This window comes from Balaenoptera physalus (assembly GCF_965194825.1).
Source record: "Balaenoptera physalus genome assembly, chromosome: 7".
In the NCBI taxonomy this organism is placed as follows: Eukaryota; Metazoa; Chordata; class Mammalia; order Artiodactyla; family Balaenopteridae; genus Balaenoptera; species Balaenoptera physalus.
The window spans coordinates 117,716,914-117,731,489 of NC_138886.1; the positions used below are offsets into that span (position 1 = coordinate 117,716,914).

The 14,576-nt window shown below is 46.1% G+C and overlaps 1 protein-coding gene and 1 long non-coding RNA gene across 7 annotated transcripts in view; both read right to left on the reverse strand.

Annotated features, from left to right (window-relative positions):
• GALNT7 (polypeptide N-acetylgalactosaminyltransferase 7) overlaps positions 1-14,576 on the reverse strand; it is a 110,943-nt gene that overhangs the window by 95,735 nt on the left and 632 nt on the right. The gene's annotated exons all lie outside the window — the stretch shown is intronic.
• On the reverse strand, positions 1,951-14,226 carry LOC309664137. Its single transcript, XR_014265648.1, has 2 exons — positions 7,678-14,226; positions 1,951-5,891 (listed from the first exon to the last, which is right to left on the reverse strand). It is a non-coding gene; the product is annotated as an uncharacterized lncRNA (long non-coding RNA).

Consider the following 14,576-nt stretch of genomic DNA (forward strand, 5'->3'; position numbering starts at 1 on the left):
TCAACCAGTTGAAACCAAACCATCAAACCAAAAACTGCCAACCAGTTATTTTCTCATTCACGGTAAAACCGCCTGACGGCCAGCTGTTAACGTGGCAAAGAAGTCTACAGCGAAGCTGCTTACGGTGAAAATGTGGGTACGTGAACATACGTTTACTTCAGGAGAAAAGTGTGACTCAGAAGTAGATAAATGACAGCGTTTTCCTCCCTCCCCACTTTAGAATATGAGTTCACCAAAGGGCATAACTTTTAAGGCAGAAGTCTAAAGTCTAGGATACTCATCCGCGTTTCACTGATCATTCAAAATAAGGAATTCATAACAAATTTGCATAATGTAAGTATTATCATTCTTTTAAGCACTCTCGCAACGACACAGGAATTATTATGCTCTTCCAGGGAGGAGGAAGGGAAGGAAGGAAGAGAAAACAAGATGTGCGACACTGCAGGTTAACCCGGCCCCGGGGGGCTCCGACACGGGAGACCTGACGGAAGCCCAAGGGCAGCGCTGGGGCAGATCCTGGGTCTACTTCCCGGCCGAGGGAAAGGGGGCTGGGAGAAGCCGTCCCCAGGCCAAGACCACCAGTGCTGGTGACAGCGTTTGCACGGGCTTTCAACCTACGTCAGGGTCCACGTGCCACTTTTACCATGTGATGGACGGATTGATGTCAGCTTTCGCTTTCAATCGCCAGCTTGTCTTCCGGAGCTTCCTGCTCTACGAGCCAGGAGGTAAATTAGGCATCAGCAGAATTCCCCCAGGATACTCAGTGTTCGCGGTTATCAACACGGACGTGGACGTGGACGTGGACGTGGACGTGGGCGGGGGGGGCCCGTCCTTCCCCTCCCCCCGTCACGGCCCAGGCTCGAGGTCGCGCCCCGCACCAGGACCCTGAGCCGAAACAGAACGCCTCCCCTTCCCGCGGCGCGTCTTCCCACATCTCCTGCCTCACACCCTCCGCCCTGCCCCAAGCCCGGGAAGGAATGCTGCAATCCACTTCAACGCGCCTTCCCTAGGAATCTTTTCTCATTAATTCTGCACTGATTTGGGTTCTTCATAATCTCAGTGACAGAGTCAGAAGAAACCGCCAGTGAAGTATCAGATTATTTCAAAACCACCAGGCTGCTGAATGTCTGGGCCCTAAACAGGGCTTGTCCTTACTTGCCTGGCACACAGTTTACACGACAGAAGCGTTACGATCAGGAGACGGGTAGGCTCTGAGGCTGCACCAGGAAGTAAACCTCCCCGCAGCACAGACGTGACCCCCACTACCTCCTGGTGACTGGCCTACAGGGCGAAATTCTAAGTTGAGTATTCCTGGGCTTCAGGTCTCTTCTGCTTGGGCCAAATATCCAATACATTTTAATTCCTTACACCGCCCAGACAGGAAGCATTTACGCAGGCTTATGAATCATACAGATGCAGGCCCAGTACCCTTAGAACCTCAGGGAAGTCTCTCAGAGAAGTAACTGTAGTCGTATAAATCCCAAAGGACACTAGCTTTCCCTCCCCAAACTGAGTTTTCCCACCTTTCTTTCTGAGACTCACTAACCTTCGCTGCAGCAGTAAGTCTGGCATCTTAAGAGATGGGTCCTTTCAACACCCCAGGGGCCCCCGATGGACCCGCCGTCCACTCCCTGAACACACTGGACATTCTCTGGGCGGGCAAAGGGGATTCCGAGTGGTGGTGAGCAGATCGGAATGCAGATTCCTCTGGCTTTCTGCTTCACCACAAACCAGTCAAAGCCTGCTGGTTTTGTTTGTTGCTTTACTTTTCTGGGTGTCAGTCATCTATTACAAATATGTTTTTAAACGTACACCTGTGATATCCTAAATAAAAACAGCTATGAGTAGCAGAACTGGCCCATGGATTTAGGAAGTAAGTAAATCAAATATGTATCTAAATGGAAGGCACTAGAAATAAATCAGGGACCTGGCTTAATACGGCACTGCACATTTTCTGATCTTTTTTTTTTTTTTTTTACCACCTGAAGACTCTGACAAGTGGATGGATACTTTGTCACCTGATGAGAGATGGTGGGAATGGAGAGAAGTCGAATGAAACTTCCACTTACAGGGTATTAACATGTCAAAGTACCAATAACATGGTTTAAAATTTTTTTTCAAAAATGTTATCAAGTAATGTTGCATGCTCCACTTAGTAATTTAAATTTGATTCGAATTTCGTCACAGCATATATGAGGCAATTTAAAATTTTAAGCCCATGCCAACCAAGAAAAATCTGCAGTCCTTTGGCAGAATCTCCTACAAGAAAACCAAATCTCCAATGTTACTTCCATTCCAAGTCAACAGTTCACAAGATGAAACAGCTTCTTAGAGCATCTTGTTAAAAAAAGTGAGGCATGTAAGAGTGGTGGGGAGACGGTGCACAGCAGTAACAGAAAGAGCAAAAGGGTTAAAAAAAGAGAGAAAGGTTCATTTCATTGTCTCTAATTTTAAAAATGAAATTTTATTTTTTCATTAGCACTGACTCATCACAAGAGTTATGGGTAGAACAGAGGACTGTGAAGGTTCAGTTATCTTTAATTTAAAAGAATTGGGTATTTTCAGAAAATGCAACCTCTGTGTGTTTAAAAAAAATTCTGAGTAAGCTGCTGGCCTCACCATTCAGAGGCAACATGCTGGGTACCCAAATGGCAGGCTGGATTCTTCTAGCTACTCTGTGGTCAATAAAATATATGACTGACATTTTTAACCTTGAAGGAATTATTCTCACATTTGGCACCCACTGGGACCCACAGACACGGACCAACCACTCCATAAATGTCTCATAACCAGAGAAGGAAATGCCCTGTCCCAAGGGAGGAAAAAGTAGTTGACCAGATTTCAGTTTTCATGAAGAACTGAAAAAACTGTAGGAAAGGTATGGCAATTCATTAGGAAACAAAAATACTGAACAAACACAAATATATTACCTTTGCTGTTACCTTAAGTTTGCTTTTCTGTAATATTAAAAATCATCTATTCCTTAACTGTCACGACAATTTCCTTTTGGCTACTCCTTCTGCATTGTATCTATCCTTCTAAGCCATAAGTCACTACACATGAGGTGTTTGCTTTCAAACACAAGTACCTGTTATTTAAGTTAAAGAAGGAGATGCAAGTCAGAACACAGGTTGCAAGCGACTCACTTTACCTTCAGGAAGTGATTTTTGCCAACATAGAACAAAGATTTTAGCATTTACTTGTCTCTTAGTGTTACCAGTTAACTGAGCAGAGATCAAGGATGACAACTGCCTCTTAGGAAACAGGACTGTACACTGTGAAACTATTTATTAGACTCTGGCTGCAATTTTCTTCCATTCAGTCACAGGTACAGGCTGGCACTCCTCCTGCGGCAGTAACTCATGGAAAGGAAAACGAAACCACGTTCATTAAAGCCTTCCTCAGATTTCAAAGGGGACGCTGGAGAGAGAATCTGAGAATACCCGTGTAGAACACACGCCCTCTGACCCATACTTCAGGCCACGCCAGCGCTTCTTTTCTCAAGCTGGGAAGCAAGCAGAACCTGGGGAAAGCCTGGCATTTGGGGCTCTATCATCTTTGCAGGTTTGATGTGGCTCTTCAAAGTTTTCGAGGTTAACAACTGTGCTTACGTGTGCTCTACGTTTATTTTAAAATAGAAGTTACATGTGCCATGGTTTGGAGTCTAAATGCTAACTACAAAAAGAAGAGTAAGAGTTATCTCAATTTCATACAGAAAATGTATTCCTTTAAAATACCGAGGTACTTGGAAATCATCCTCTTTTTGCACATTTTTAGAATAGAGAATTTTAGAAAAGTATTTGCTAAAAGTATTTTTCTCTTGACTACCCACTAAGATCTCCCTGGACTGCAAGCAAATTTATTTTAATTGGCCACCACAATGGAAACACTCTCCTGCAAACTTTTTTTTTCTTAATTTAATTTTTATTTTCTTTGGCTGCACTGGGTCTTCCTTGCTGCGTGCGGGCTTTCTCTAGTTGCGGAGAGCGGGGGCTACTCTTCATTGCGGTGCGTGGGCTTCTCATTGCGGTGGCTTCTCTCCTTGCGGAGCACGGCCTCTAGGTGTGCAGGCTTCAGTAGTTGCAGCACACAGGCTCAGTAGTTGTGGCACACGGGCCCTAGAGCACGCGGGCTTCAGTAGCTGCAGTGCATGCGCTCAGTAGTTGTGGCTCGCAGGCTCTAGAGCGCAGGCTCAGTAGTTGTGGCACACAGGCTTAGTTGCTCCACGGCATGTGGGATCTTCCCGGACCAGGGCTTGAACCCGTGTCCCCTGCATTGGCAGGCAGATTCTTAACCAATGCGCCACCAGGGAAGTCCTCCCCAGATTTCTTTGATAAATACTGGACTTTGAATTTCCCCGAGTCCATCATCACACAGAGCAAGTTAATGAAACTGCATGCCTGTATTTCCCCATTCTATCAATCCTTTGCTTAAATGCTAAAATGTAATTATATATTTTAAGTGATCAAAATTTCCAATCTTGACAGTGATCTTTTAGCTTAAAAAACTAAACCCTCTACCAGAGTAGAAAAATCTGCATGTGTAAATTAATGAGATTTTAGTCATTTCCATTCCATTACTCTAAAAAGCACTTTGTAGTCATTTGTTCTGTATAACTGAGAGCTTATTTGCCAAAAAATCTAATGGATTTTTAAATTCATTTTAAACACCCTGGCAAGAGTTAGCAGATTTTTGAATAGGGGGTTTTAAATACTCTCTTTTAAAAGAAAAGATGTAAAATCCTACAGATTGTCAAGGTAACAAATACTAAGACTTACATGGGACACCTTGCTGTACTAGAGACTAAAAGGCTACTTCTGTCAGATTAGTTAAATTTTAAGAAGTATGATGATCAAATTGTCTAATAAGAATTGCATGGTAAAATATTAAACTGCAAGATGAAATATTGGGAGAAAGGGGTTGGATTTAAATCACCCCAAGTAAGCAGAATTAAAACCTATACCTAAGAAGCCGAGAATTGTAGAAAATGTCTAAGACAAGTTTTCAAGTGGCTGTATAAAGTCAACCTTTGATTTCTCAGGTACACGGGCCATTACTGACCAACAACTCCAGTCCAGTATAATATATTGCAGGGTAAATTTTTCTAGGCAAATATTTCCCATCACAAACATATTTTTCTTAGCAGCATTAAACAATCAAGCAAACAAAAATATCTTAATTGACTTAACCCCACTAGGTCTTTCCTAAGTCATTTTTGAAACGTTTATGTAAGTGCCTAATGAACCATAAATCTAAATAGCAGTGGAATCTCCCTTCTGATTTTCTGTATCTGGACATCTTTATCCAGGTATCTTTGATATATTCTGGCAAAATGAGGCTCACATGACTCACTTAATTACATGGATCACTTTGCTTTCTGCTGGGGTTATAAGGGAACTATTTTTGCAATAAGAGCTGTTGATAATATGTATATGAAATACTTACTTTAAATTCAGCAGAATAAAATGATTTGAAGTACTATAGTAAATGCTGACAAATAAAGAACCCCTAGAGCACATTCAAATAGCATGACCAGGGACTTTGTTAACATACTATTGTAACTTATTCTATCTTTTTTTTTCTGTTTAGTCTTTCTAAAGAATTTATCAAAAAAGTTCTCACAGAAGCATAAAGGTATTGCGTTCGTGTTACGATATCACTTCTCAACAAGTGTAATTCTTAAGATTCTGTAAAACTGTTCAGAAGTGTCTCTTGTCCTGCACTAAGAACCTGAGGCTACTGTCTCACTCCAGTAGCTGGACTCAGAAGCTGGGTTGGTTCGACATGAAGGGTTCCGGCGGGAAGAGTCAGACATTCACACCCTCGTGAGGCTACTTGCCAGCCTTGCTCACACTCATCAGAGCGTCTTCTCACAGGGTTTTCTTCTTCTTCTGGTATTTTTATCAAAAGGGAAAATCAAGAGTCAAAGGATAATTACAGACAATCTCATAAATAAAAATGCTGGCACTCCCACCGTCTCGTAAGAGTGACAAAGAAGTTTTGGCAACTTCTCACTTAATGTTTCTTTAAGACATACTTACTCTTTAAATACCAACTCTTTTCATAAGGTGTACACATGACCAGTGAATACCTCAATCCCAAAGCACCTTATAAAATAGTTTATAAAGATAAGAACTACAGATGCTAAAATTATGTGTAAGCCGGATAATCACTGAACATGTAGTTTACTACTGAGGAGAGCAGCATCTGCCTGAGGCCCAAATGTACGCTTAAACCCAGGGACTCAATAAAAGATTGAAGATGGGAAAAAAAAGAGATGAGGTCATCTCTGCTATTCTATTTTCATACAGAACTGCTCCCAATAGTATGTGATTTAATTTTAATTCACCCAGTTTAAAACATCCTTGGTAATAACATATTCCAGTTGCTTGGCATGGAAGCCTCTTTAGCAGGCCCGTTGGTACTGATGTAATACTGCAGCTAATTGTACCTTCTAAACTTCGGAAACCAGGCTGTTCTACAGCAACTCTACAAACCTAATTAGATAATGCAAAGTTAAGGTTTTCCTCAAGTTTCGGCGGAGCCGTTCTTACACTCAGTGAGCTGGATCAGGCATCCCTACTGGCATGTTTAAATGCTTCTCGGGAGCCACACTTTAAAACACTACAAAGGCCGGGGAGCCCAGAAGGGAATTTATAATGGAGCAAAAATGAGAACATTTCTCATTTTGAAATATTCAGGATTCTTAGCAAATGAAGCAACTGCAAGTTACTTCTCCCCTCTCCAAAAAAGACCGAAGCCCTGGGTAAGTGCAGTTGCAACTTGTCTCAGGGTTGCTTTCGGGACCATAGCACTGAACCAGAATTAAACCGTAGACCTCATTTCAAAAAACTAACATCACTGGGGCTTCCCTGGTGGCGCAGTGGTTGAGAATCTGCCTGCCAATGCAGGGGACACGGGTTCGAGCCCTGGTCTGGGAAGATCCCACATGCCGCGGAGCAACTATGCCCGTGAGCCACAGCTACTGAGCCTGCGCGACTGGAGCCTGTGCTCCGCAACAAGAGAGGCCGCGATAGTGAGAGGCCCGCGCACCGCAATGAAGAGAGGCCCCCGCTCGCTGGAACTAGAGAAAGCCCTCGCACAGAAACGAAGACCCAACACAGCCAAAAATAAATAAATAAATAAACAAAAATTTAAAATAATACAGACATTTAAAAAAAAACCAAAAAAACAACATCACTGAAATGCTAAGCCTACAGTTTTGCTATTGTTTCTTCCTTTAGTTACACATCAGCCAAATTATTAATGTATTATTAAAAACTAAAAATTGCCTAATATTCTCAGGATAAAATTACTTTCCCAACTTCAAATATTAAAATGTTGTTCTAATCACAGCTTTCCAAGTTAACTGGATTTCAGACTAAAAGAATGCCCCAAATGCCTAATATTTATTATCATATTTTAATACAATGTGTATAGTATATACAGTCTATATTATCAAAATTACATGACTGTGGTTCAGCTTAAAATACATGGACACATGTGTCTCTATACACACACGGGGTGGGGGTGAGAGGCCTAATTAAGGCAGAACAGAGATAACCCCGATATGGGAAGTCCTCTTCAGTACTCATGGCTCTCTAATAAAACCCTTTCTCGATTTGTAGTTTTCCCCCAGGGAAGATGAGTGTTCACCACTTGAACTTCTTTTTTTACCTGAGCCAGTGTTTCTGGGCATCACATTTACCGAGATGCGCTGCAGGCCCTCCTCTACCCCAGGTGCCAGGGGGCGGCGCAGCGGCAGGTGTTCCTGCTTCCACGGCCGCCCACTCACTACATCCTTCGTTCTCATCAGTTCTTACTCAAATGCTGCAGCACTTGGAATTGCTGGTGGTCAGGCAAGACTCCCCAAGTCATCTGACTTCTGCCTGAACCCTCTTTCATCTCTCCTCCTCCCGGCATTTCCCCGTTCCTCTTTCATGCCCACGTCCACACCCTAAGCTACCACTCCAGTACCCAGGCCCCAGACTGGAGCTGGACCCCTGCCCAGGAGCTCACACTTTGCATACAGCTCTGATGCCCGTTCCGGGCTCCATCTAACCGGCAGACACCTCCACTCCACTGGCCTGTGGCCTCTACGCACTTTATGCCCAAACCGCACAAATGCTGTCTTACGGACCCCAGCGCTACGTGTGCTCTAGACCAGCACTTCGCAAAGTCTGGTCCCCGGGCCGGCAGCAGCGTCACCTGGGAACAGTTAGCAGCGCCAATTCTCTGCCCCGCCCCAGACCTCCTGAATCAGAAAGTGCGGGCAGGAGGCCAGACGACGCGGGCTTTAAGACACTCTCTGGGCGACTCTGATTCCTGCTCAAGGCTGAGAACTGCCGCCTCAGACGGTTCTGTTCCTGCTGAGGCTTCAGCATCCTCCCGGCCCATTCCAGCCAGCAGAGCTCCTCCTCCCACCAGCCGCACCGCTAAGTCCACCGTCACCATCTCTCTCTCCCCACATATTCACTTTCTTGGCCCCCCTCCTGGTTTAGGCTCAGCATGAGCTACAGGGACATTTCTCTCCTCACGGAAATCTGGCCTAGGCACTGCTCCCGGATCACTCCTCGGAGCCAGCCTCAACCATTCACAGTATTCAGTGTCTCAGGGCTCAGATTCCGTTTCTCTCGCCGGGCTCTCTTCCATCCCTCCAGGCCCTTTCCTGCTTCTGCGTGCCCAGGCCCTGTCCCCGCGCTCACCCTCCGCCCTGCCCTCCCGGGGACCGCTCTGACTGCACCCCACCCGGCGGCCGGATGCTGCTTTCCCTGTTACCCGGGGACCCAGTAGCTAATACGACCCTCCTCTCACCCCCTGCAACTGTTGTTTGTGCGTCTGGCCCGCAAACCTGTGGCAAAAAGGTAATTACTCGTGTTGTTTATCTAGGACCATGCCCGGTGCGATGACCACATAATTTATCACCCAACCCACAGCATCCCCTGCTTACACCTGCCAGCTCATCAAGTACTGCCCTCCCTCCAGACACACCCAGCTCAGCTCCCACCACCACCACGTTGGCCTTCTTTCTGTTTCTCATGCATTCCGGCCTCCTCCACCCTCAGGGCAGCCCTGCTTGTCCCCTCGGCCGGCCGGGAGGCTCTTCCCTGAGAGCTACATCCGGGAATCAGCTCAGCCGTCACCTTCCCCGCCTTCCCCGCGGGGTCCTGGGCCCCTGTCCCTCCACTCATCCTGCACCGCCTCACATGCTTCTCTCTGTGTGAAATGACCTCTCCAGCGTCTCTGCGGCCCCCTTCAATGGGGGCCACACGAGCTCATCTGTGTTGTTAAAATCTGCGGGAGGTCAGAGGGCACAGCAGAAGTCAGGACACCTGAGACTGACTGTGTAAGTGACCTTGGGCAGGGTTCAAGGCTCTGTAACTCAGTGAGGATTACATCAGACCGCATGAGAGGGTTATTGCTACAATTAACACCACACACGCAGAATGCTGACCTGGCACAAAGGATTCACAGATGTTATCTGTTATCACAGCGTTTTTTACTACTTTATAGTACCTCCAATGTCTAGAGCAGTAGATGGTACTTCGTAGGCAACAGGTGTTTGAAATCTTTGAAGCAGGGAATCAGCAGTTGAACGTCACCACTCCCTAACTCCATTTCAAAAGCTTCCAAAAAGCTGCTCTTACTGCTGAATCAGTAAAACCCCAACCCAGTTCCTCAGCCTGCCATTCAGTACCTTCAAAATAGGGCCCCAACGTACTTTTCCAACCTCCAGTTCCACACCTTCTCTGTGGTTAGTAGGTCATGACCTGAGTAGCAACTTCCTTACGCCAAAGCTTTCTACTTCCTCTACTGCATAGCCTCTCCGACGCCTAGAGCCATGGATGGTGCTTAGTAAACACTCGACGGATATTCGAAACGTCTGTTGAGTGAATGACTGCCACGTTTACAGTACAAATACATCTCCCAATTCTCACAGAATTCTGTCCACATTGTTAACACATATTCTACCTTCTCACCCTTCCCTCTTCCACTACACAAACTCCAACCATAAAATTATTCCTTTCATAGTCTCAGGCTGTGTCCGTTCTACTCTAGAAATTTTAAATTCTTGATTTCACTGCTTTTCTTCTTCTGTCAGATTGTACATTCATTCCTCAGGGATGAAAATTAGAATCTAAAATATGAACAAAGACAATCGTCGAGGTTGGAGCTGAATAATCACAACCATGTTCCAATATTCAACAGCTGTTCAAATCTTGCTGACCAACCTTTTTTTAACAAATCAAGTTAGAAGTTACAAATATTCTGTTTACAAATGGCCCAAGCTCAGAACTGTGATGTTCATTCACAATGCGTTACCTTCTTTCTCCCTGTCTCTAATTCACTAGTAACAGATCGAAGCCCACACCTTATCTCCCATTCCATGCAGCCAGCCCCATCACAAAACAGTTACCCAGACTCAGCAGCTCGACAGTTTCCATTCTTTCTTTACTAATAATTGTGCACTCCCTGAATGGCTATTCTAAGCCTTCGCCACCCGCTAAGGAAATGTCCTGTGACAGTTCCCATAGCGAGGTTTCCTTACCCAGCTACCAGAGTAAGGATGGGGAAGGAACCCAGGCCATGTGGGCGCTGCATCCTTTTTTTCAACTAGGATGTGATCCCTTTAGAACAGGGACTTTTCCTTGAGACCGTCTTGGTATTCTCAGTGGGGGAGGGAGGGTGGTGGTAGTAACAGGATTGATGCCTGACCTTCCAACACTGGACGGGAAACACTTCCACAGAATCGATAGATACAGCAGTTCTTAGGAATGTTTGCATTTCCAGGGTGTAATGAGTGTTTCAGCACCATGGAAGACGAGGGAGAAATTCCATGGGCAGGAAACAGGCATTCTGCCTCCCAAGGACTCAGTGCTTCGCAGGTACCTTTAAGCTTCGCAGGTAGCTTTAAGCTTCGCAGGTACCTTTAAGAAACGTGAAAGCTTCTGATTCTCAGCCGCCCAGAAGAACACACGTGTATGCAAAACTCAGCATTAATTTCAGGAGGCCTATGGAGCCCAAATTTCTTAGACTTGGTAATAAGGGAGTTTTTTCACTGCAAGGGTGGGGGAGGACAGCAAAATGGAACAAAAACTAATCCCAGGGCATTTCACTTGGGGAACCGAAACAACAGTGACCTCTTAAGACACTACATTTCTTCTAAGTGATAGCTCCATCCCTAATAAACGAGCTCCCATTTGAAACAGAAATCTCATGGTCAAGGGCAGAGCTTTTCTGGTTGCAGCCGATCATCACTGAGATAAAAGGCTTTGTTAAGGTAGAACCTGACTGACTGGGTGATCAATTCAGTCACAGCCTCATTAAGCAGTGTTCCTTTCCACTGGTCTTAGCTTATCACATAAAACCTCTCCATCTAGCAATGGTTCTTGAATTAGTCCTACTATGGATGCTCTGAGCCTAAGTGGCATTAATAGTTTGAGTCAAGTAACATTTGCACATACAGAAAGCTGCCGGTTTACATGCAGCTTCTCACAAGTACTGAATTTGCTATTAAAGAGCCACTGAAGGTCTTGCAACATCTCCATTCCAGACCTTTATTTTCAGAGGCTAATGATTCAACGTTGAACACTCAGCGCCGAAACCCGGGAGAAATGGTCTGGGAGATGCTATAATTTATTAATTAAAGGAACTGTCTACACTTTGCAAGTGCTAAACAGATGGTTTTAATAAATGCTGACCTTAAAATATTCAGAGGACAAAGCCTAAGATGATAAGCCTTCCCATTATAACCATAAAACATAACATCAGAATGTATGGATTTTGTCTTCAGAACCTTCCATGTAATAAACAATCTGTCATCCTTCTACCACCTATCGGGTGCCTCTGGACACCTTCCTTTTCTTTCACTCCCACATGCAGACACCTAGTCCTGGTGCCTCTGCATCTTCGTTTAATAGCTCTTGAACCAACTGACTTTTCTCTCCTTCCACCGTCACCCTGCCAATGCCATCAACATCACGTTCCACCTAGGCTATCATAACCTCCAACAGGATTCCTATCTGCTCCGGCTCTAAACCAATTCAGCTAGAGTGGTCTTTTCAAAGCACAAATCTCAGCCCACCTCTCCCCTACTTAAAAATCCTTCGACGAGCTCCATCCTTGGAGTTAATGGCTGCTCTAAAGACCTGATTCCTGGCATGGTCTCTCTGAACCCTCGCCCTCCATCTTCTAATTACGCTGGCCTTCCTCCACTTCCTCAGCTCACGATGCTACCTGCTACCTCAGGGCCTTTGCACATACTTCTCCCTCTCAGGGGTGTCCCCCTCCCATACCCAGATCAACAATGACTCTTCTTCAAATCTTCAGATTTCAACTCAAAAGCCATTTCTTCAGGTCAGGCTTTTATGACCAAGTTCCTCCATTTTCTCACCCCCTGTGGGTTTTTTTTTTTTTTTTCATAGCATGTGGTGGCACAATTTTTATTTACACATTTGTGAAATCTTGATTAATGTGATTTTTGACCCACTAGCCTACAAGAGCCACGAGTTTAGGAGCAAGGAGTACTTCCTTAACAACTAGCACCGGGACATGGGAGGTACTCAAAAATGTTTGTTGAATAAATCAAATAGTATCCAACAGAGTACAATTTGAACGGTAAGATCACTTTTCACATCATTCACATCAGAGAAACAGCAAGAGGCCCGGAGATGGGAAAGCAAAAAGAAATGTGTTCCTCTTGTCTTGACCATAGGTGACGCACTTTGCTGGGCAGATCTAAAGGAGGAAGTAGTCCAGGGAAAAAAAAAGCACCAGGCTACGGCAGACTTTTGTGCCTGGAACACTGAAAGTATGAGGCAAAAAGCTGTACAGGGCGGACCCACCAGGACCAGCGTGCTAGAGTAGAAGCATAACCTGTACTTGGTAAATGGGATTGTCCTAGACTATCTCAGGCCATTTATCAGAATCCAAAAAAGCCCTATACATGGATTAGTGTTAAGGAGAAGCAGGTGTTTCACAGTGGGTGGAGTATGTGTAATCATAATCAAAGAGTCAGAATTTTCCCGAAAGGAGATGTCCTTCTACTGCTGTATTTCAGAAACATTTAGGTTAGCTTTTATTAAAGGGAGGCAATAGTCCCTTATTTACGCTCTTATGATTTATAAGCTATACCTTAACTTGCTTAGTTAATATTTACCCGCAAACTTAATAAAAGGGTTTGGCTCTCCACATACATAAAGCATTCTTCTTAATGTTCATTGTTTGAAAGTCTTAACAAGCTAGCTTCAGTCTTTGGCAAATGACAGAAATTACCCTGGACCCACCGACAAACTTTATCCAATAAGTTGGACCAAAAATCAAGTTATAACCACCTCCTACAGCTATTAAATGAGCTCGTGGCTCAGTACTTGCACCAGCACTAATATAACATTTCAGAGGAAATAGGCACTGGGGCTGACGCTCCATCACCCCTTTAGAAGACTTGTCATCTGAACTGCAGGACATTCTGAATATGGTTAGTTCTGTCACTCTTTCCTCAACTTCTTCCCCCAGGAAATGGCATCTCTACGTCTTTATTAGCTCTCGGGAAAAGGCCATTTGATCACAAATGCTTTCAAACAACTGCAATATTCAGTCGTCCTTTGTCAATAAGTCATTCTGAAGCAAAATCATAAAGAGGTCACCATCACTCCATGAGAGCTGAGGGACGTAAAACCACAAACACGTTCAAAAGGAAAACTGGGTACTTTTTATTACCATTAACTTAGATGACTTAGAGGGGAATCCACCCCATACGTTATAAAGAGATTCCAGTGCCGTTATGTCTTCAAATACACACTAAAACTTCAGAGTAAATCTCAAGAGTAAACCTTCCCTCATCACAGGGGCAGGCGCAGATAAGGAAATCTCTTCCTACGATTCTTAGTGTTGAAAGGACGCCTTCTCCCTCTACTTCCAGACGCTAACTTTCCAAAAGGAAAGTTAATAAAGGCGACCCCTCGGATGCAATGCACACGCTGTTTGCACAAGGCGCTGGAAGCGGCACAGCTCCCCAGCCCCCGAGGCCCCGGCTCCCGCGTCCCAGGGGAAGGAGGGGCGCGGCCGTAACGGCGGGCAGGTCGGGCCGGGGGCGCGGCCGGGTCAGCGGGGCCGCAGCCCGGGGTCCGGTCACCCACGTCCCGGGGCGCCGACAGAGCCCCACCGACCGGGAGAGTCGGGCGGCGGACAGCGCGTCCGGAGGAGCCCTCGGCGCGGGCGGCGACCGCACAAGTTAGTTTGGCGGCCCTGCGGCCCGGCCGCAACCGGGGGGGGGGGGAGAGGGGAGGGGAGAGGAGAGGAGGGGCGGGCTCCGGCCCGACGGAGCGGCCGGTGGAGGGGGCTCCGGGGCGGGGGTCCGCAGGCGGGCGAGGGCGGCCGCCGGGAAGGGGAGGGGGGAGCGGGAAAGGGAGGGGGGAGCGGGAAAGGGAGGGGGAGGGAGGCCGGTCCTGGGCGAGGCCTCGGCCGCGCATCGCCTGTCTCGGCGCCGAAGCCGATGGGGCGGCGCTCTCCGCGGAGCCGGGGGCGGGGCCGCGCGTTCCCACCCGGGCTGGCAGCCGGGGGCGCCCGAGACCGGG